This window comes from Uranotaenia lowii, chromosome 2 (genome assembly GCF_029784155.1).
Source record: "Uranotaenia lowii strain MFRU-FL chromosome 2, ASM2978415v1, whole genome shotgun sequence".
NCBI lineage: Eukaryota > Metazoa > Arthropoda > Insecta > Diptera > Culicidae > Uranotaenia > Uranotaenia lowii.
Window position 1 is genome coordinate 436,562,265 of NC_073692.1, and position 21,327 is coordinate 436,583,591.

Genomic DNA, 21,327 nt, shown 5'->3' on the forward strand with positions numbered 1-21,327 from the left:
TCATATTTTTATACATAACTCAAAAACTTATAAAGCAAATGGAACCAAATTTGGCATGGGAGGGTATTTGGATACAAAAAAATATTTCTATGATTATCTAGGACCCCTCCCTCTTTCCAGTAGGGAGATATAAAGGAGGGAGGGGGCCTCTTTTATAATTGTTTCATAACTCAATAACTAATTAAGCTAATGGAACCAAATTTGGCATGGGCGGGTATTTGGGAACATGACATATTCTTATGATTGTTTGAGACGCCTTCCTTTTTTCCAGCAGGGAGAAAGGAAAAAGGGAGGGAAGTTTCATACAGTTATTACTGCATATCTCAAGAACTACAACAGCAAATGGAACCAAATTTGGCATGGAACGATATTTGGGTGCGAGAAATGCTTCTATGAATATTTGGTATCCCTCACTCCTTCAAAGAGGTGGATGAAAAGGGGGAGTAGAGGTCTCCCTTACAATTTTCAGTATAACTGGAGAGTTGATCGATCAAATTGAACCATATTTGGTATGTGAGGGTATTTGGATACGAGAAATGTTTCTATTATGAATTGAAAGGGGGGCATCCATACATTTTTTTTGCATAACTCGAGAATAAATTTAGCAAATGAAACTAAATTTGGCATCAAAAAGTATTTGAGAACGAAAAATAGTTTTTCTATGTGAAACAATTCCTTTCTTGCAGTAGGATGATAGAATTGGGAATATAAAAAGGGAAGAGAAGGCTTATATTTTACTTTTTTTTTATAAAACCCGAGAAATGGACAAAACTTAACATGGAAAATCATTTTGCTATGATTCAATGAATATCTGACACACCATCCTCCTTTCAATGAGTAGGTACATAGAAGGAGGAAGGTGAGCCCAATACAATTTTGTTAGCATAAGTTCTCAATTTATGCAAACGAAACCAACAAATGGAAATAAATATGGCATGGAAAGGTTTTTGTTTACGAGATATGTTTCTACGATTGTTATAGATATAGACTCCTACGCTTTACAGTTTAGAGAGGGGAAGAAAGGAGGATGCTCCTTATAAATTATGTTGTAAAGCTTAAAAACTTATCAACCAATGGAGTTATATTTGATATAAGAGGATTTTTGGGCACGAAAAATGGGTATGATTATTAAAGACGACGACAGGGGGTGAAGGGAAGGGCAGGGGAGGCTCTCTTATCAGTTTTTAGCATAAATCCAGAGAATATCAAGCAAAAACAACCATATTTTATAAGTTAGATTGTTTGCGTACGATTAATTTGAGACCCTCCTTAAAGAAGCAGATTAAAATTATCAGATCTTTAACACCAATTTATAGATCAAAATTCAAAAAATTACTTTATGTCATCTTTGTGTTGCAATTCGAAACTCCAACTGCAGCTCTCATTTTAAGCAGTTTTAAAATAAAGCCAACAAAACAATAAAAGTTTGAATAATTTCTGAAAATATCATTTGTTTTGGAAAGGTGTAGCAAAGCACACCGGGTCAGCTAGTAGTCATATAAATATTGAAAAATATAATATTGACTGGAACATCTTACCTTATTGCTGGTTTTTGATCAAACTTGCCTGATACAAACCAATAATTTAACCAGCTTTGAGCTTCCTTTTTGGTTTAATTCTACTAGCTAACCTGAATCGGGCTTCTTATTTCTCTTTGTATTTGATGTTTTACGTTTTCTTTTTTTTTCACTTTCCCAGTCGCCAAACGCCTGGTTTCACTTGTACAACCACGTTTGCTCTCCTTTGTTATAAACTGCTCCCTTCTTCCTCTCTCTCCTTCACCAACACTAATTTCAAACTCTCTATTCACCACTCAGGCCTTACGTGTGCAATTAAATTCACCACTTCCCACACTCTTTTCTGCCGACTCTTCCAGGGCGAGATTTCTCTTGCTTCTCCACTTCTCACTTACTTCTTCCAAAACCACTACCACTTTAAGCGCTGTTATTTCCCGCTTTCAATTTTCTTCACTCGGGGAACTATCGCTTTTTTCCAATGAAAATATGCTGATTTTACACACGTAGGCCCAAAACACTTTCCAACCCGCTTTCTTTTTTATTTCTAAGACCAACTTTCACTCCACTTCAAGGAAAACCAGACCAAAACCGCATCAAGCATTCAAGATGGCTCGTCTTACACTTTTGCTCGCCTTACCCAACCTTTCCCAAAATGGCCAAAATGGCGTGCAAAAGCCAATTTTAACCCCAATCCACGCACTTAGAACACCTTTTCCAGGATCAAAACACCCGAAAACTCAATCGACCGACTTAATACCGCTTGGAACTTCAGTAGCCGCCGAAAAGACTAGATACGCTAATGAAAAAAAACTGCAGCAACTTCCGCGTGATTCAATCCGACCGCACTCTCTCGCTGACGCACTGAGAATGACAAGTTGGAGTTTTTTTTTATCTATATTTAACACGAATAAGCGAAATGAATTGCATTCCAAACTCCCCTTCTTTAATGCTCTGCGGTCTTTGGGAGACGTAAGTTCCAATTGGATTCTAGAGTCTCAAATACTCACGTGATTATTTTTGGATCAACCAATTTTTGCATGTTTCTACGGCACCTCGTGTTTATTTTCCGATTTCAGCCGTTTTAAATGGATGAAATATTTCAAAGATGACAACCATAAAACTATGTATCAACTTATGGACTTCATAATTTATTTTAATATTAGCTAAATCTCAAACAGAAATTTTATTTGTATCATATAGCAGATTGAATAAAACAACGTATGTGTGAAGAAACATATGCTTGAAGACTCGGACACTCGGTTTCGTTTTCTGGATAATTTTTACAAGAGGGCGCAATATCTATTCCAGAGTGCGCATCGATCGATTTGAAGAAATGCTATCCCAGTCAGGAAATGCCACCCAAATTTTAAGAAAAAACAGGCAATGTTTACGATAAAATCGGGCTAAATAGGTACATTTTTCCTACAGGGCATTTTTGTCACATTTTTCAGGTTCGCCACCTGCCGTCGGTATTGCGAACCTACAAAATCTGATAAAAAAAAAATTAGACAGAAAATGGTTGAATTTTTGTTCTAAGTGTCATGTCAGTATGATCAGTGCTTGAAGTGTGTTTTTTTTACTGTGTAGGATTGAGTTCAGCAGCACATGTGCCAAAATCGAGCGGTTTTTAAAAACAATCTTAAATGGTGATTAAATGCCACAAAAAAAACCAAATAATAATAATATTTATTAGAGACCTTTTAACCTTGAGAGGTAATAAAAACCAAAGATTTTTAAAAATTTTATAAAGTACTCAAAAATCACAAAAAGGTGAAAAATTCAAAAAGTTAAAAAACAAATTCAAACAAAAGACAGAATAAAACAAAAAACAACTAAAAAATTATGAAGAATGACAAAAACAGCAAATATGACAAAAGAAAACAAACATTATAAACAAAACAAGAATAGTGCAAAATGCATCAAAAACATGATGAAAAAATTAAAAAACGACTACAAATGATCGGAAATTGACTAAAAATAACATTTTTGGTAATAATAATAGTTATTTTGTAAAAATAGCTGAAAAAAAGATGAGAAAAAACCGTTCGATTTTGGCAACATTCGATTTTGGCAACACAAAATGTACGGGCGTGTTGCCGAAATCGAACGGGGTATGTATATTTATAATAATTGACTAAACTCATTTCTTTGTTGTCTTGTAATCTAAATACAATAAATAAATTTCGCTTCGATCTTTTATTTGCCGTTATTCAGTGTCAAAGAAAAATAAGGCTTAAAAACAGATGAAATGTAGCCTATGTAAATCTTTCGCATAATTTCAGTTCATATACGTAAATTATTGGTAGCAAAACTAGGAAGAAAATTTAAGGTCGATCCTAGCGTAGTTATTGCATGAGCGCTATTGAACTTTTCCTTGAATCTTCCATTGACGCTCACTAAGCATTTTAATAAATTTTCCTCGCTTTATGCAAAAATGTAGGTATAAGTTCGAAAATTTGAAAAAAAAACTTCAAAATGACAACTGATGAATAATAAAGCAGTTCATAACTCTGTTTACAACTCAATACATGTTGTTTTATGACCTGGAAAAGTTAAAATAAAAAAAAAAATAGAAAAAGTTAGCTTTAGCATTAGCATAAAAAAGCATTGCATAATTCTATTTACAACTAAATGCATGCCCTGGAAAAGTGAAAATAAAAAAATAGAAAAGGTTTCAATAACGAAAACATTAGCTCAATAATATTATCTTACATTTACGCAGAAAATGGATTCAGTTTGAATTTTGAAGTTATTAAAGTACAAATTAAAAATATTTTTTAACTGCTATTTGTATTTTTCAAACAGATTCCACACTAGACAGAAAGCTTCCATTCGAAGAACAAGTTACTGATAAAAAAGCTAAATTTCATGAAAAAACACAAAAACATTCCTCACAAAAAGTTGAATAATTTCTTCATTAGCACGTATTAGCAACTACTTTTTTTTCAAAAAGTTGAAACTTTAGTACCTCATTTAAATATGTAATTAGACGTGGAATTATTCTGAAAAACTATACTTTAAGATGTTTGAAAAGGGTGAAAATCTGTGCTTTTTTATGTCAAACTATTCTTGCTATAATTAGAACCAAGTATTTTGTAAATTTCATATCTTCAAATTTTATAAATATTAATAAAATTTCTAAGAATTTGATACATTTGGTTAACGTTGATACATTTGGTTAATCTTGACAGATTAATTTTTACAGAGCGCCAAAAATATCTTTCTTTCGTTCTCATTTTTCTTAAAATATTTATCTTAATTTTGCCTAGTAAACAAGTTGCCCGAAAAATCTATTTTTTTAAGTCCTTGATAGTTTTGATATGCGCTATAAATCTAGTTTCTAAAAATATAAATATGTAGGTACTTATTAACTTTTTATCCAAAAAAAGGCAAATGAGATTGGCCTCCCGAATACGAAAATATTGTAACATAACAGTTCCTGTTGTAGTTATAAAACGATAAAAAACAGCGTAAAAAAACGTTTAGAAAATGATATCTGAAACCATAAAAAACATTGCACTTATCTTGAATTCCAAAACGACGGTCTGTTGAATGTGGCGTTAAGTTATGTTACTGTTTAAAACTGTTAAAACATTTGTATGGGGCGACTTTTATACAAACAGTTGAGATAACGTCCAAGAATCGTTCGTGGAAAACGTATTCTGGTCATCTAACTGTTTTCGATACATTTATTATTAACGTTCTCTTGTAACAGAACGTTTGCAGTAATATGTATATATGTAATCGTGTTATAGATTTGACAAAGCGTATCTTTTGAAGGTATACCTACGCTTATTGGAATCATACATCAGGAAGGTGGCACGCACACATGTGCACACATGGTTTTTCGGATTTTTTTATGAAGCCATTTTTGTTCGACTTTTTAAATTTATTTATTTGATTAACTTACATTTTCACTCTATTGGCTATCAATCGGCGAAGAAGCCCAGAATTTGTAGGTGCATTCGTTTTTTTCTGCGCTACCAGGGGCCTTCCTTTACACCTTTCTTAGGGCGATGTATGTGTGCGGAAAATGAACTATGTTCCAACCGGCTACGAACTCACCCGGCTGGAATTGCAAGTCCATTTAGTAGAGCTCGCCAACGACACGGTTCCATCCGGCCATAGGTACAGCGAAAAGGCGCTATCGTAGTTCCAGCGCTATCCTTCTTCCGATTACAATTGTGCGGGGAACTGAAATAAAAAAATTTGCAGTCAGCAAACAATTCTTGCTGGATTAAATAACATTAAACTTACGGGATCTTCCGGCAGCTTCAAGGGAAGCAAATATAGCCGACACAAGTGGACCCGGCTGCTGGAGGATGGCTTATCCATGGTTTGATTTTTTCCGCACCAAACCGTTCAAGTACTTGTTGTAAGTGGAAGAAGCTGCGTCTACGGTGTAACACGGAGTTCGCTCAGTGGGTGGGAATTTGGGAAAGGTAAACAAATGGGAACTCAGGGTCGTTTTGATGTTGCAACGCGACACTTTCTTTCCGCGGAACTCGCAGCAGGGTGATCCAATCAGAATCGCGTCGACCAGGTGCGTACACGGGTGATTACCTCTCATGCTTGCACCCAGGTCCGGTATATTTACATGTTACTCAAAACGCGGACTCAGAACATCTAATTTCACGAATGGATATCGCTAGAGTGATGGATGGAGACGAGATCGAATTAATAAAGGTGTAAATTAATCAAATACTCCTAGAAAAGTACTGCCTTTGATTTCGAGTTTACATTATGTTGGGTGTTTATTCTTACAAAGGTTAAACATAATTCTTATTGTGACGTCACATAGTTTTACATACTTGCGGTTAATCTTCTTGTTATGTACGGGACTTAACTTGAGCTGCAACCGACCGCTAGATCAGCGGACAATCAGACGGACTGGAACCACAATGATGCGTTGTTGTTCCAAAAGGCAATCCCGGATTCACAACAGGCGTCTTCCGGCGTCCCGGAAGCACCCGATGCTTGCTTGTTGTGATTCCGGACTTGTGCAGTCGGAGGAGCCTTGTACCACCGGATGGTTTTCGTCCGTAACCTCAAAACGGCTAGGTTATGTTGCGGGCCTTGTTCCACCGGATGGTTTTTGTTGATAACCTTGAACAAGGTTATGTTTCGGGTTTTCTGTCTGGATTTTTGGTTGTTTTTAGATGTTGCCGTGTGTGTTTAGCTGTACTATTAGCCGATAAAATAAGAAAAGGCCCTCTTGGACCTGCCAAGGGTTAGATACCAGTGACGTTCGAGCTTACATTGTCCACGTGATTTACAAATTTAGTTTGTCTATTGTTTGATTATTTACCTTTTCTTTGTTGTGTTTGTTGTTTAGTTCAGTTCACACTATTTATGTTCTTTTAACAATTCGTTATCTATAACATTAATTACATTTAAGTTTTAACATGTGCTTGTACACGTTTTTATGTTTTTGTTTACTAACCGTACTAATTTACTAATAAACCGCACCGTACTACTTTGGTGTTTGTAATACGTCTACTTTTTGTAATTTTATTTACTCTAGAATAAGTTTAGAAATATATTAATCAATTTACACCACAAATTTCAACTGACTATAACAATTTACATTTACTTCACACGACGCGTACATGTTTCCTCTAACGAGATCACAGACAGAAAGAACAAGTTCTGCAGTGAGGATATTTGCGAGACTTTACTTTCAATGGACCGACACACATACATACATATTCGGAAGCAAATTTACACGGTGCGTCGTTCTCTGGGTGCACACACTTCCCCGTGACGTCCCTGGTTGAACACGACGCCTATGGATCACTCAGAGAAAGAGAGTGCCTGTGCGGAATGACAGTTGGGTTGGGTGAAGTTAGCCGTTATTTTGGGTGACATTTGTTGTTTTTCCGTAAAGGACAGGGATGATTCGATTTTGTGGCGGAGCCACATAAAAATATATGTAACGGAAGGTTACAACGGGCAATTTTCGGGTGAAGCCGTAATCGATTCCAGGCCAAAAACGCCGACGAATATCCCGAAAACGCGAATAATTTGCACCACAAAAACAAAACAAAACGTTCTGAAAGAGCGCGCCAAGCTAGCCAGTGATGCCAGATTTATGAATTTCATAAGTTCTCACCCGTTTTAAGATGAGTATAATTCTTCCTCGACGATAATCTATTGAGAAAAAGGTAATTACCTATATCTACATAATATGTTAAATATATTATAGTATGTGTAACACGTACTATTTTTTTAAATGGATGCTAGCAAGTAATGAGCTACACACTACCAAAAAAATCTGTAAAATTACATCACATATGATGTAAATAAAAAGAAGCATCATATATGACGGAATATTCAGTGCTAGTTGGAAATTACACGCCAGTATATTTGGAACGTGTAAAATAAAAAATGATGTAAAATTTAGCAACGTGTAAAATAAAAATGATGTAAATTATAAAATCACTGAATGTTGGAAGAAAAACTTTCCAATTGGAATTTGTTTTGTTTTATTTATTGTTAATATGATTCAATACTGGAATTTTCACGTCTCTTAATGAAAATAAAACTCATCTATAATTAATATGATTCATTTTATTAAGCGGCAAATTTTTTTTTAACACACATGCATTATATTTTATTTCTTTTATTTTTTCCGCGAAGTACCGGATCCAATGTTGAACACCGTGGATCCGCTTCCAGAACCGCATCCCTGCTTTTCGGATATCTCCGGGAACCATCAACACCGATTAACTTACTCGCGCGCGGGGAAAATACTTTGGCGCACGACTTAACAGTTTTTGTCACATTTGTCTGGTCTTGTTCTTCACAGTTTATAATTTTACATGACATTATCACGTTCAGTGTATTGTAATATTTCATGTCGTGTAATTTTGAGAAATTTCCAATTCAGTGTTGTTGAGAATTTCGTGTAACCAAAAAAAATTGTAAAATTACATCACATATGATGTAACGAAAAAGAAGCATCACATATGATGGAATTTTCAGTGCGATTTGAATATTACACGTCTGCAATCTCAACAGACGTGTAAAATTTGAAAGACATGTAAAATATTAAGACGTGTAATATTTAATTCGCACTGAAAATTCCGTCGTATGTGATGCTTCTTTTTATTTACATCATATGTGATGTAAATTTGCATCAAATAATCGCGTTCCGTGTCAAGTAATATTTGTGTCATTAGAATTCAGTGCTGTTAAGGATTCAACAGTTTTTATTTTGTAAATTTACATCAATAAATCGCGTTACATGTCATGTAATAATAAAGGTTTTCAATTTCAGTGTCGTTAAGGATTCAGATTTTTTTTCTGTGTAAATGCTAGAATCTTGGAGTTTTCTTCCAAGTACTGATTTAAAAGAATATCGATTATTACCTTGTTTCTATAGTTTCAATTCGACCGCAAGATTTTAAAATATAAGGCCCTCAGAGCCAAAGGGGTAAGTGACAAAATGGTTGATTTTGAGTTATATATGCCAAATGATTCTTCGTATTTCAAACTATTTGGTGAATTTTTCAGATTTTTTTAATTCTATTTACATACTTTTACGATCGAGGGCAAAAAACAAACTTTCGAAAAATATATGTATTCAAAATGGCCAAACACAACAACTTTAAAGCGTTTTTCTCGAAATAAACTTTTATGCACTTATACGTATATTTATTATTATTATTATTATATTATTTCCCTCAAATGTGGTTCGCATCGCGTGCACTATGTCATCGGCCTAAATCAAGAGCTGAACTTCGTTAAGTATAATGATAGAAGAAAAAATCAAATTATTGTCATAATTGTGTGCTGAGTTTGTAGACTTTTTGTAGTCCGTATTTGACGTGACTCAACTAGAAAATTTATTCTTTTGTTAATTTATAATTTTGTTATAAATATGAGACCAGATTACTTACAAATAAGTCTTCTTCTTCGATCAAAATGAGTTTGCCGAAGATCCTACAATCAGTTCCGGATTCGGATTCCTGTTAAGTTACGATAAAGTTACTTTCTGGTGCCCTTACAACAAAGAAGGTTACTTACGATCTGATGGAGAATATAAAGCAAGATATTTCCCAAATACAATATCTATCCGGGAACGACAATTCACGGCAGTGAATTCGACCTAATCGGAACACATTTCTTCAATTAGCAAATCGTATTTGATATTTGGAGAATATTATCATAACTTACGTTTAATCAACCTACCGATTGGAATCCTGCTAGAATAGCATCAAACTCAGCTAAGAAAATGCTGCACTTCGGCACGAGAGAATACAATCTCAAGCAGAACTATAATTTTCACCAACCAATCTATCAAACACGTTTTTCAATTCTTTCCGACTTTCCTACTTTTTCTTTTCTCCTTTCTCTTCTTACCTGTCTAACTATTAAACTGTCACAAAATGGGTTTGATGTTCCCCCTAATTTCACCCTCTCAGGGCCGTAGCAACACCCCACCCCGTAACGCCCACTTTAGAGGGCTTTACCTTCACATACATCTAGCAATGCAACCTTAACTACCCCACGGCGAAGAATCCCTGCGCTGGTAGCTACGTCGACCTGCCGAATCTGTCCATCTTCTCCAGGAAACGTCTTCAACACTCTTCCACGAAGCCAGCCGTTCCGATCGCTGTCGTCGACTATAACCACTAGGTCTCCTTCACGTAGGGGTCTCACATCCTGGAACCACTTGGTTCGGCGTGCTATGGTTGGAAGATAGCTCGCAATCCACCGCTTCCAAAATTGATCCAGCATGTAATCCATCGCCTTCCAGTTCGTGTTCAACGCCGTTGGTTCGTCTATCGGCACTTTCGCTGCGTTGCTTCCGCTTGAGCACATCAACAGGAAGCTGTTCGGTGTGAGCACTTCAGCATTTGGTGAATCAAGTGGAACGAATGTTAACGGGTGTGAGTTCACTATCATCTCAACCTCAGCCAAAAGGGTCATCAGTTCTTCGTCTTCAAGTGAGCTGCGAGGAGCTATGGTTTTCAGTGCATTTTTGATCTTCGATATCGATAGAATTCCACCCACACGAAAGCCCACGTATTGCCGGTATTTCCGGGGGTCGGCTTGCAGCCAAGAGAGAACGACGGAGGAATCTGTCCATAGGTATCGCTTCGAGATGACCAGTCGATGATCCTCTTGAATAGTCTTTGCCAATCGAGCACCGATAAGTGCTGCATTGAGCTCGTTTCTGGGAATTGATTGGGGTTTTAGAGTGGTTACTTTAGCCTTTGCTGCTACGAGTGAGCAACGTGGAACTCCACGGTCAATAATGCGGAAAAATGCGACACAGCTGTACGCGATCTTACTTGCGTCTACAAAAATATGCAATTGAAGAGACTCGTAGCTTCCAATTTCATAATTCGGGAAGTAACATCGAGGTATTTTGATTTCGTTCAACTCTGACAACAGTTTTATCCACCTCTGCCAACTTTTAATGTTCTCTGTTGTAATTTTCTCATCCCACAGGACGCCTGAGCGCCAGATTTCTTGAATGAGCACTTTCCCGTGAATGGTATAAAAAGAGATAAACCCGAACGGGTCAAAGAGGCTCATAAACACTTGCAGCACCTGACGTTTGGTGGGGATACTTTCAGTAGACAACAAAGGCTTCAAATCTTCTCGAAATTGGACATCAAATATAAAAATATCTTCGTGGGACTTCCAAACGATACCGAGCACTCGGTCGGTCGATGACGCAGTTTGTACTGCCGAAAAACACTTATCAGATTCGGCAAACTCACCGCCTAGCTGCCGAAGAACTTCATGGGAATTGGATTGCCACGATGGTATTTCGAAACACGCTGCTCGGTTCACGATCGATACCTCCTGTGCTAATTTGACCACTTCGGCTACTGTATCTCGACTGTCGAAAAAATCGTCGACGTATGTTCCGTTGATGATAGCATCCGATGCATCGGGATACTTCTCCTGGTGTTCTCTGACGTTGAGGTTTTTCGCGTACTGCGCCGAGCAGGGGGAGCAGGTTGCTCCGAACGTCGCCACGTCCATGACGTACACCTCCGGTTCTGCTTCAGGACTTGAACGCCACAGGAACCTTTGAGCCTGCCGATCTTCTGGATCTGGTAGGTCTGGACCTTTGAGGAGGGCAGAGTTCATTGACACGCCATCGACCCGCGCTGCTGCGTCCCAAATGACCCGGACTTTACCAGGTTTACGCGGGTGTCGAACCACTCCTATGGGCAAATACCATGTTCGGTCTGGGTTGGATGATCGGAGCTCTTGTTCGGTTGCTATGTGCGCGTACCCACGTTGTTGGTATTCGAGAATCTGCTTAGTGATGTTCGCTTTCAGCTCTGGATCTTTTGACAACCGCCTCTCCAAACAATCATTTCGTCTTTTCGCCATATGGTAACTGTTTGGCAGCTTGACGCAGTCCGATCTCCACAACAATCCGGTTTGAATTCGACCGGAAGCGGTTCGTACCGTGGTTCCCTCCAAAATCTTCCTCGCTCGCATGTCCTCTTCGCATTCCGGTGGAAGTTGCCCTTGAATGCCGATGGTATCGCTAGAGACGAATTCTCGGACAATGTCTTCTAGGTGTTCATCCGAAGCGCATCTGCAGACGTTCACTCTGACTCGAGACTGCTCTGCGGTTAAACTTCTGCCACCAAACACTACCCAGCCTAAGCGAGTCTTGGCGGAAACAGGCTCATCGTTCCGACGTTCACGCTTACCAAGCGTCATAATCAGCCGAGCATGGTCCACCCCAATCAGAATGCTAGGGGTTGCTTCGTTGTAACTTTCGGCTGGTAGCCCTCGAAGGTGCGGGTAGAGCTTGACCAAATCGGGATAGTTAACTGTCTGCTTCGGGAGACCCAGATTTCTGACTGTACGGACGTTTTCCAGCAGATGCTTTTCTCCTCCGTTAATCTTTGCGATGGCTAGATTGACACGACGGGAAGAATTTTCGTTTCTGGTTACGTTGTTCGTCCACTCGAGGCATAGTGGACTCTCCGTGCCTTCGAGGCCAAGTTCTTCTGCCGCTTCGTTCTCGATTAACGTTAGATCGGAACCGTCATCCAGGAACGCAAACGCCGCTACAGATTTCCCGTTTCCAAATAGTCTCACGGGGAGAATTTTGAATAGCGTTTTGTCTCGAGAATGCCGATGCGTCGATACAGTTCCTGAGGTTCCCGATTGTGCATCCGATTGGTCCGACCTTTTGGTAGAATGAAGCAGTTTATGATGTGCCTCGGAGCAACCGTCTACTCCACAAGGATACTTTGTGCGGCAGGGGTACTTGCCGTGTGGAAATAGGCATCTTCGACACATTTTCTTTCGCTCGACTATTTTTCATCTTTCGCTCGACTATTTTCCATCTTTCGCTGACTGAAAGCTTGCGAAACCTTTCGCACTCACGAATCTTATGCCCCACGCTGTCACAGGCGAGGCAGGGTTTCGGATTTTCTGGTTTCACTGTAACTTCCTGATGGGCGTTCAAAAAGCCTCCTACTTTTTCCTTCCGCTTCTCCCTTTTCGTCGACACTTCTACGGAGGATTCCGTCGCTGTCGAAACGTTACAGGCTGCTGTCCGGATCGTCGAAATAAAGTTGCAGAACGCTTCTAGATTTGGTACCGGAACGCTCATCAAGTAATGGCCCCACTGTAACTGCAGACATGGTGGGAGCTTGCTTACCATCTCCGTAAGTAGGATAGGGCTTGAAAGGTAAGAATGTAGTTGTGCTGCTTCCATAAACGTCACCAGGTTCCGGACTTCTCGACCGAATGTGACAAGCGTCCCAAGCTTGTTGGCATTTGGTTGTGTTGCTGTTCGGACTCTGGTCAGTAAGCAGTTGACCAACTGGTCCGGTCTTCCGCATTCATCCCGAAGGGTCGTAATTATTTGCGGTACGGTGGACGGAATTGTCAGTATACTGAGAACCTTTTCCCTGGCATTGCCGATGAGGGCTCTCTGCAGACGGGCTAGATTTTCGTCAGGCTGGATACCACACATCCGTGTGGTAGACTCGAAAGCATTAACGAACATTGGCCACTCTAAGGGATCTCCGGAGAATTTGGGTAGGTCCCTTGACACCACCTGTCTCGCTGCGATTTGTTGTGCGCTGATCACACCAGCAGCAGGATAGGCCCAGGAATTTGGGGCCTGCTGCGGTTGTGAATTATCCGTGGGTCCAACGCCGTGGATGCCATACGGATTTGAAGCCGCTCCAACTCCTGCATAAGCAGCCGGGAACTGCTTATCTGGCAACTGTCCAATATCCCGGATCCTCTGGTTTGACTCGTTCTGCTGAACGCACGTTCTGCCCGGATTTTCCGTCGGGGGAACTGCTTCGTTGTGCAAAACTGTAGGAAATCCCGGAGGGATTGTAAAACGTGGAGCTCGGAATGTGGGCATCAGTGCTGCTGTTTGCCATTCAGTTTGATTTGATTCGGGAATCACGGAAAGCTGATGAGCAATCGGGTTAAATAGTTTCGGAACCGCTCCAGTCGGTACGTTTCTCGAAAGTGGCGTGGAAGTAGCAGGTATCACTTCAGGATTCGCCTGCTGTCGTACATCACTGACCCAATGGTTCACTGCCTTAATCCGATCCCGAGCACTCAGACTGGAAACGCTGCCACCGACTGCTTCCTCCTGCTCGATTTCGAGCTCAAGTTGGTGCTTCTGAGAAAGATATTGGCGATTTTTCTCTTCCTTTTCCTTCTGGATCTTATCCTTTTCCTTCTGGATTTTATCCTTTTCCTTCTGGATCTTATCTTCCAGGGCTTTCTGCTCCTCGAGCTGCTAAAGGCGCAATCTTGCCGAACTGTTAGATCGCACAGATGTCACGGATCTTATCGATTTCGTCGATGCAGCAGGATGTTCCATTCCGCGCTTCTTCTCACAGGTACCACAGATCCACGATCGATTGGCAACAGATTCGGTAACGCCGATGCAATCGAAATGCCACCAATTATCGCAGGCATCGCAAGCAACCATGCGAGCGCCATCCGGACGGGAACAGGCGAGACAGTTGTGTTCCGCAGCAGTCGTCCTCGACTGATTGAGGTTAGGATCCCGCGAACTCATTATTTTTGAGCTTGTAGACTTTTTGTAGTCCGTATTTGACGTGACTCAACTAGAAAATTTATTCTTTTGTTAATTTACAATTTTGTTATAAATATGAGACCAGATTACTTACAAATAAGTCTTCTTCTTCGATCAAAATGAGTTTGCCGAAGATCCTACAATCAGTTCCGGATTCGGATTCCTGTTAAGTTACGATAAAGTTACTTTCTGGTGCCCTTACAACAAAGAAGGTTACTTACGATCTGATGGAGAATATAAAGCAAGATATTTCGCAAATACAATATCTATCCGGGAACGACAATTCACGGCAGTGAATTCGACCTAATCGGAACACATTTCTTCAATTAGCAAATCGTATTTGATATTTGGAGAATATTATCATAACTTACGTTTAATCAACCTACCGATTGGAATCCTGCTAGAATAGCATCAAACTCAGCTAAGAAAATGCTGCACTTCGGCACGAGAGAATACAATCTCAAGCAGAACTATAATTTTCACCAACCAATCTATCAAACACGTTTTTCAATTCTTTCCGACTTTCCTACTTTTTCTTTTCTCCTTTCTCTTCTTACCTGTCTAACTATTAAACTGTCACAAAATGGGTTTGATGTTCCCCCTAATTTCACCCTCTCAGGGCCGTAGCAACAGAGTTTGTACAAAACCAACTGGCATCTCTGACCGGGCATTTCGTTGATTTTGACGTGCGAGTATGACAAGTATGACAGAAGGGATGGACGGTTTGTTTTATGGTTAGAGTTCAGTTTCACGATTAAAGAAAAATTGAAGGAAATCGTTCATATCATTCTATCACCTTTTCAGATACCATTGCACGTGTTCACATGAACGTTCATATTCCGTTGTTATCATAGGCGAAGTAAAGTTTAGAAGAACAGCTACGTTTACAGATACAATCACTATTTCTAAAACCGTAGTTGTATCGTAGAGACTGTTTGAGATATGGTTTTTAAGTATGCGGGCTGTTTAAAGGTTCTGCCTCACAATGCGTCGTATGCCGTATTTGTTTTCTTCTGGTTGCCAACTGGTTGTGCACCAACTGCTGTCATCTTCATATAAAAAAAAAACGCTTTAACAGCAGTTGGTGCACAGCCGGTAAACCACCAGGGTGAAAACAAATACGGCAGTAGTTAAAAATAGAAAATTAGCAAAAAGTCGCTGTAAACATCCGTTATTGTCGGAATTGTATCTTTTGTTGATGTATCATTATTGGCTAGATTACAAGTAAATTTTACATTCTGCATTAAAAGTTTGAAAAAAAAAATAGTGCACAGTATTGTTTTCATAGCCATCGTCCCCACCTAACCTGGTGTGCTTTATAGAAAGTTTTAGAGGACGTGTTTGCCTGGAATGTCATCTTTCAACCATTCCCCATAGTTTCCACCATGTTACTAGTTGAGCATGTTATTGACATATTCGCAAAATAAGATTACGTTTATTTTTCGAACGAAAACTGTAAATGGGCTTCAAGGTAACACAATGCAAAAATTGTGTACCTAAGAAAATATTTGAATCATTTAAAAAAAATGTAAGGCCTGTTTTATCGAAGCATTTTTTTCTACTTGCATCGTCTGATCCTGAGCTTCTTAATTTTAAATTTCACTACATACAGACAAAGTTTGCATAGCACATTGTACCACTGTGCATGTGTATGACTCACTTATATGGTCGATTTTTTTGCGAATATGCTTTCAACTCTCAACGAGCCTGAGTGAGAGTAAAGATGTAGTAAGCTCACATCGTGTGTTGTGATTGTATCATTCAGACCGTTCAGACAATATTTTGTTGTTGAGACTATACCGAGCAAAAGGAAGGAGGAAAAACATCGCACTTGGTCATAGTCATAGTCAGCAACAACAACCAACAGCAAAACGTTGAACAACGCTCACTGTACCTTTGCTTTGAGCTAAGTTGGCCCGAGTCGATTCGAATCGGAATTGGTTAGACAGGTCGTCGTGTGGTGTGTGAACACAATCTACGTCTACCTTCTGCCATGCTGACGACGTTTTGGCGAATCAGTCGATCATACTGTGGCCAGTTCAATTCAGTTTTGCGGTTTACCTGTGCCGAGTGGCATCGAGAGCGATCGTGTGCGCCGTCGTCTATGCCTGATCGTAGATTCGCGTGATCCTGGCAAAATGTTCTTGGTGAATTGATTGTACTGAAGAAATTACAAAACACTGCTGGTAAATCAGTTCTATTGGCTGTGGTGCTTATGAGGTTGATTTTTTAAATGACTCACACCTTAAAATTATCGTTACCGAACCGTGAGTGCATTCAATCGAACGACGGTGCTATTGCCGACAACAGGATTATCTGCCAAAATCGTACCCTGCATCAACAAGATCCTGCCGGGTGAGAAAGCAATCGACCCAGTCTACGATTCTGCTTTGAAAAAGATGACCCCGCAATTGCTGCTTTCAAGGAAAAATAGAACCACTCGGTAGGTTTTTCAGCACAAGAATTTTTCGATTTCCTCAGCTTTGGAAAAGCAGATTGCAGCATTGTGCACGTTCATAGCGATGCCATCATCATTACCCCATGGTCTTGTGGAATGACCATTCTACATATGAACGTTTGCTTAAAAACTTACACTTTGCAATGTGTACGCGAGCCGATGGACACTCTGTTGAAAGAATTGCAAACGCCATGCATGAAGTTCTGGTTTTTTTAATCGTAATGTAGTACATTTTTATTGCTTGTGATTATGCTCTATCAACTGTTCTACAATTTCAAAACTTGAAGTTCGAATACAAATTAAGAATTCTGGGAAAAAATAATTAATTTAAATTCTGCCTCAGAATAAGAGTGTTTTCAATCTGAGTACTTAACCCTCTATTGCATACGAGCAAATATATGGACTCGAAGTTTTACTTTCATTTTTTAGTTTATTTCAAATCATTTAAATACACCAAAAATATCATCGACAAGAGCTCGGTGTTGGTAAACCTTAAAAAAATGCCTAAATTTCCAACACTTTTTAAACATATAAGAAAAAACAATTTTGTTTTTCTGAAATAAATTTCTTAGAGAGGGAAATAATGTTTTTTCAAGCATTAATTTTTCTTATTCTCAACGCATTCATATTTTATGCAGTAGAGGGTTAATCTTAATCAGTTACCTATCTAACATCTAAATTCATACCGAGAACTAAGACTTTGAAATCAGAATTCGAAGCAAGGGATTGGTAACAGTATTTAAGAGTCTAAATCCAAACTTATAATTACAACTGGGGCTTGTGATATAGCTCAGTTGGCAAGTCAGTTGCTTCCTGAGTCGATGTCCGTGAGTTCGAGCCCAAGAGTAAACATCGATCACAGTTGTACGGATAAGTTGTTCAATGACTGTCTGCATCGTTAATATAAGTCGCGGATGACATAAAGATGTTAAAACGACTATAATCGAAACCATGGGTGGCAAAACTCCTCAGATCGGCTTGTCCTGTGAAAGAGAGTGCAATTTTTTTCGTCTGCTCCCCCAATCGGTGCGGGGAGAGATAAATCGCACTGAAATTGGGAGTGAGATTGTCAACACATAAGAGTGAGCGAGAGCATTCATATCCGCTGATGAAGAGAATTCCCTTCTCCGGAAAAATCTGTTGCGCAATGTGCTGAGGAGAATTCGAGAGCTAACTCAGTTTATTCTTGGTACGTTCACGAGAAAAGATGCTACTTTACGAATCAAAGCTCCCAGCGGTGTCCTTATTTTCTAGAAGCCGTCCTGATCTTAATTGCAATTGATTTTGCAATAAAAACAGTTTAACCTCTTAAACCAATGGTAATCTTCAGTTCAGATGATATTAGAACGGTGTTTTTCGGTATAAACGAAAAGCCACCTAACTTCATATCTCTTCTGCTGCATAAATTAAGGCGTATACTGCACCGCTATTTCGCCTTAATTTATGCAATCTAAGAAGAGCTGCATTTGATTTCCACCAATCTACTGGGGTCCTGAAAAATCCTGGTTTTTGTTCTTCGCGGTGTCCTAATTTTTTGATGAAACCACCTGTCACCTCTTCTTCGAACGCTACCTTTTGCAAAAAAAAAAAAATTCAAAACAGCTAACAGCAGTAGGCATGGTAGCGGAGTAGAAATTGTTTATATTTTTTCTACGTTGTGTGGTGGGAGTCTAAATAATTTTCTCCTTCTTTACTCCGAGGTGTATGACTGAAACACAGGGCGCTCTTTGTTTAGAATTCTCTTTCTCCCACTCGGATGCAAATGCTCTCACACTTGCCGTCCGAGTCACTTACAGCTCGTGTAAACTCGGGTAACGAGTGGAGCACGATCAGCGAAAGAGGATTACACTCGGAAGCCGAACTGAAAACAGTGTTGGTTGCTCCCGGCTCTTTGTTGTTTGAGAAGAGCCGACCAACCCTGATCGAAACAAAAAAAAATACAACTGAGGTGCTTATACGACCAGAGGGGTGTAGTTTCGGAAAAACGCGCTTCAAAGTTGTCAAGATGCTCGACTTTTCATGTATTAATTCGAGCAGTTTTTATTCAATCGAAAAGTGATGAAAATGATCAAAACTAAGAATATAAAATAAACTTGCGAAATAGAAGAAGACAGGAAATTACCTTTTCTGGATGTCCTGGTAAGAAGATATGAAGGCCTATTCCAATTCGAAATCTATAGAAAGCCGACAAATACCATGAGGGTAATACCGAGCACCATTCAGAAGGAGTTTCAACGGAGGTCCATGGAGTTCAACAGTGTCAATACAGTTGAAATGCGACAAAAGTTGACAAAGTTTGATATTGAACTTCACTAGCTCAAATTATCAACTGAAATCCATCTTAAGATCGACTAAAGATCCAGTGGATCTCCTTCATAGATCTCCAGTTGTTCCGACTGTGATAAGGTGTACGTTGGACAAACCAAAAGAAAATTGGTTGATAGACTCGCTATAACTAAATCTGACTCAAAAAAGAAATTCCTTCCTTCAACGAATCCTAGATCTACAGTAGCATTACACATGTGTGAATCTGATCACTCTATTGATCGAGGAAATGTTTCGCTAATTCGGTCTTTGAATAGTTATTCGCTTAAATTGGATGTTGCTGAAAGCATTTAAATTTTCAATCAAAAATCAGTTCATCACTTAAACGGAGACACAGGACCAGGTCAGGTGGTTGTTCAAATTCTTAGGTAAGACGAAATAATTTACCTGACAATACCCATAATCGGGTAGAAAATAATAAAGAACTACCAGAAAACACCCAAAATAGGGTAGCTAAAAAACAGACAACGGCTCAACTGCCGAACATTCGGAGGTTTTTGCTACCTATCAGTAGCTTACCTAACTCGAATAATATAAGGGAGGGAAACGATACACATTCATCAATCGAAAACGCTCACTGTAGAAGATAGTAAGTTGCTATCGAAATACCGGTGTTTGAACTTCTCATTTACCGTGGTTGAATTAAAGGGAATCTTTCGATTGCTGTGATTCAGTAGAAGTATTCAACCAAATAGTCTCACAACACATATTAGAATGAGTTTTGCATTAGATGTAGATTGAGATGTATACTTAACTCAAAATAGATGATTTTGGCATTTACATTCCTACATGTTACGTAACGCGCTTAATGGGGAGGGGGTATTGCAAAGCATTGCTGTGTCATGTTCAATTAGGGGTGGGGGTGGGGTGGTCGATTGATTGTTTTGTGCAGGCCTTAACTACACATCAGTGGGGTTCGGTAGTTAAGGTTACTCGGTCCTTTGTAACGTGGAGACAGACAGGCTTTAAAGATTTTGGTTACATTTTTGAAACACAAACGTCTAGTCAGTTCACCAGCAACATTGGGATAGTTTACTTCCAGACATGGCGCGTTTCAGTCAGTGACTTTGAAGGCGAATCCAACACAGCCAGCATGATTCCATGTTTTTTGCTCCGAGGCAAATGCCAGAGCTACGCATACAACTTTGCCAAAGCTGATGACGAGACGGCTTGATGAGTAAGACGTTCGTCAGTAAGCGTTATTCGTTCGTTACATGCACGACTGTGCCCCAACACCCCCAACGGAACAGGGGTGACTGGCAAGAGCAATGTTTACCTTTAGCAAGCCGCTTAGATACATGTACTAATCGGGGCAAACCGAAAAAAAATGAACACGCTCGCTATTTAGTTGGTTGTACGTACACTACTCTTCTGGTGTTTTAGCTTTTAAACCAATTGACCGGATATAGGTATACTTTGGAATACTTGGTGGCTCGAAAACCATTAAAGATCATGAGGAACGTTTCAAATAAGATTTTGACTGTACAAAGATGATAGGTTTATCTAATAAGGTACATCGGGGTAAGAGGGGACGGTTTTTCGTATAGTTCAAATTTTAAAAATCATTAAAAAATCAGCAGTGGGTCAATTTTGTTAAAATCGCGTTCAATGTGATGCAGAATATGTTGTTTACAAATGCTGAAGAGATGAGCTTGATAGACGCAAAGCGAAAAAAGTTATCACGTAAATTGTTATGGACTGCTGGTGTCTTCACTTACCCCTCTTTATGGGGTAAGTGGGGACGGTAGATTTTCCCTTCGATTTCTCAAGAAATGTTCAACAAATTTGTGTTTTTTTTGGTTGAATACGTGAATATGTTAGTTTATTGCTCGAACCGTTCGAAATTTTGAAAAGAGTTCATGGTAAGGCATCTTTCAATGATTATTGTGTGTAATCCGATATTATCGAAAATATATACTTATTTTAGTAAAAACAAGTACATTTCCCAACTTTTCATGATCTGAATG

At 39.2% G+C, this 21,327-nt stretch overlaps 1 protein-coding gene across 5 annotated transcripts in view; it reads left to right on the top strand.

Moving 5' to 3' along the window:
* The window catches only part of LOC129743697 (microtubule-associated serine/threonine-protein kinase 1-like), a 65,628-nt gene that overhangs the window by 11,071 nt on the left and 33,230 nt on the right, over window positions 1-21,327 (top strand). For 2 of the 5 annotated variants that reach the window (XM_055735799.1, XM_055735803.1), the window contains exon 1: window positions 16,536-17,020. The exons of the other annotated variants lie outside the window; for them this stretch is intronic. The gene's annotated coding sequence lies outside the window, so the exon portion shown is untranslated. Of the gene's footprint in view, window positions 1-16,535; window positions 17,021-21,327 lie in introns of those variants that run through there. 5 annotated transcript variants of the gene reach the window in all.